The sequence below is a fragment of the Hipposideros armiger genome, unplaced genomic scaffold, assembly GCF_001890085.2.
Source record: "Hipposideros armiger isolate ML-2016 unplaced genomic scaffold, ASM189008v1 scaffold_749, whole genome shotgun sequence".
NCBI lineage: Eukaryota > Metazoa > Chordata > Mammalia > Chiroptera > Hipposideridae > Hipposideros > Hipposideros armiger.
Genome location: NW_017732099.1, coordinates 653713 through 656326, shown reverse-complemented (window position 1 = coordinate 656326; position 2614 = coordinate 653713).

The following is a 2614-nucleotide window of genomic DNA, read 5'->3' as shown; positions in this document are numbered from 1 at the left end:
CTTTGCTGTGCATAAGCTTTCAGGTTTGAGGTTTTTCNACACACACACACACACACACACACATAACACAGACAAGTAATAATGCAAGTAATGTTGTATTTGCAAGTGCCAAATGACATTTTGAATAACTAGTACGTAATTTTATTAAGAGAATGGATTATTTGGATGGTGTCTGTAAGGAGATATTGTAGTTATGGTTATATAAAAAGGACATTTAGCAAAAGATCCAAGTCAAATTTTGCTTTGCTTTGATTTGGATGTTCTTTTTATAAAATTATTGCAAATGGTGCTTACCATGCATGGTCTAATAAAGAGAAGTAAGAAATGAAATGGCCAATTTAAAGGCTTTAGATTTCTCTGCTCTTAGAGAGCAAGGACAGTTTCTCTACTGAAGATAAAAAAAGTAATAAACCTCATTAGGCTTAATTATAGAACCAAGAAACCGGGAATATTGCAAGATGAATCAGTTGCTGTTATACAGGAAACTGTTGATTTCCTCGGATGACTCCCTGTACCAAATTTGCAAAAATTTGGGCCCTGTGAACTATCTTTACTCTTAAGGTTGATTTAAAGCCTTAATCCAGAGTTTCAGATTTAATGTGACCCTCAGTCCGAAGAGTGCTATTAAGGATTTCATGCTCATCCAAGCCTAGAGTTTTAGGACATATTTCTCATTCTCAGCATACTGGTCACACTAGTTATTGCAAAGGCTTCCTGTGCTGGTCCAGGGATTACAGACACAGGTTAAAGGGGAAACTAGTATGAAAATAACAAAAGCTCTCTTCTTTTTGACATCTTCCCCTATTGTAGGCCCCTTTCATGAACTGTAGCCTCTTATGAATCTGGGAAAAGTGCTTGCTAGGAGTTGTGGTGCCTGAGGTCTTCTGTGTGCTACTGACTTGGGAAGGATCATTTTGGTCAATTCATTTTTTTCTGGACTTTACATCCCTTATCATTGAATAATAAGAGCTAAATTGTTGATCATTTACACTGTAGGCACTGTTTTTAACATTTCATGTACATTAGCTCATTTAATTTTTACAACATCTTATAAAGTAGGTAAAATGATCACTTCCAGCTTATATTTGTGGAAACTGAGACATAAGGAAATCAAGTAATTTTCCCAGTTTGGAATAGTTAATAAACGGTAGGATGGGAATTGAACCCAAGATATTGGACACCAGAGTCCCATCTCTTGACTATTTTATACACTATGTAATGAAGGGTCTGATTAACATATCGTGAAATCTCCTCAGTGAAAACATATTTTTTTCTCTGATTTCTTTTGTTGCTTATGATATAAGAGATAGGTAAAACTATTTGCTAATATAAAATATTAGACAATTATATGATATTGTTATTATGAAATCATTGAGATAGCTAATCCTGCTAATATGATTTTCAAAAAATAATTTTGTAATTTCAAGAATAAATTTGTTGAGCTTGTTGAATATTTTAAGTAATCATATCACATATAATTTAAGCTGGTATTCATAAGGTAAAGCATTGCACTCATCTAATTACTTAATTACCAGTCCATCAAATATACTGAACAAAAGTACAATAACCAAGTCTCTTTTTCTTCAAAAGAAAAACTTCTTTAAGAACCCAAGGAAATGAGTCTATGTGTGATATCACAGTTGTGGAATTGATTCTGATGATAGTAGAATGGATAGTATCAAGGGTATGTTCTATAAAGGTTAACCCCCAAAACAGCATCAAGAATGATGTATATTGGGTATCATAACATACTGCAAAGTTATAGCAATAAAAATAGGATGATATTTCTTAAAAATATAGATACATTGATCAACAGGCCCACATATATATTCTTAAGTTTAGTTTTTCAGGAATACAGCATCTTAAATCAATGTAGATAAAATGACATATTCACAAATGATGTTGAGATTTGCAAACTATCAGAAAAAAAATGTGTAAAAACTCATCTCCTGACACATACTAATTCTAGATAAATTAAATTATATACTTTAAAGTAAAAATAATCAAATGTAAAATATGTGTCTCTGTGTGTGCTTGTATATGTATGTACCTACATATATGTGTATATAAAATATATCAAAAATACATAAAAACATTTTGTAATCTCATTGCAAGAAGGGCAAGTACAAAACTGTTTAAAACATACAAAGTCCTAAAGAAAATTAAGTGGTGGTAATGGAAAAGAAAGTCACAAGAGAAGAAATACAAAATTCCAATAAACTTATCCAAAATATTTAACTCACTGGGAATTAGGTGAACATAAATGAATACAATTATGAATTTTTTCATAATCATGCTACATTTTTTGTTCTTTAAAAAACAGTTATGAGGCAGGGCAGTGTGACTGTGTACAAACATTACAAATTCACATACTTTGACCCAGGAATTCTGAAATTTCACATTCATTCTGCAGATAGTGTGCATAAAATTGTGTATGAAATTGTGTATACAGATAGCCAATGGAACATAATGAGAAATTGGAAGAGTTGAAATGAGCATAACTAGGGCAGTGGTTAAAAATAAACACTTATGATAGCTTCACACCATGATGAATTACATAGTCATTGAAAAAAAATGAACGTGAATATATACATATATATATTATATATATATA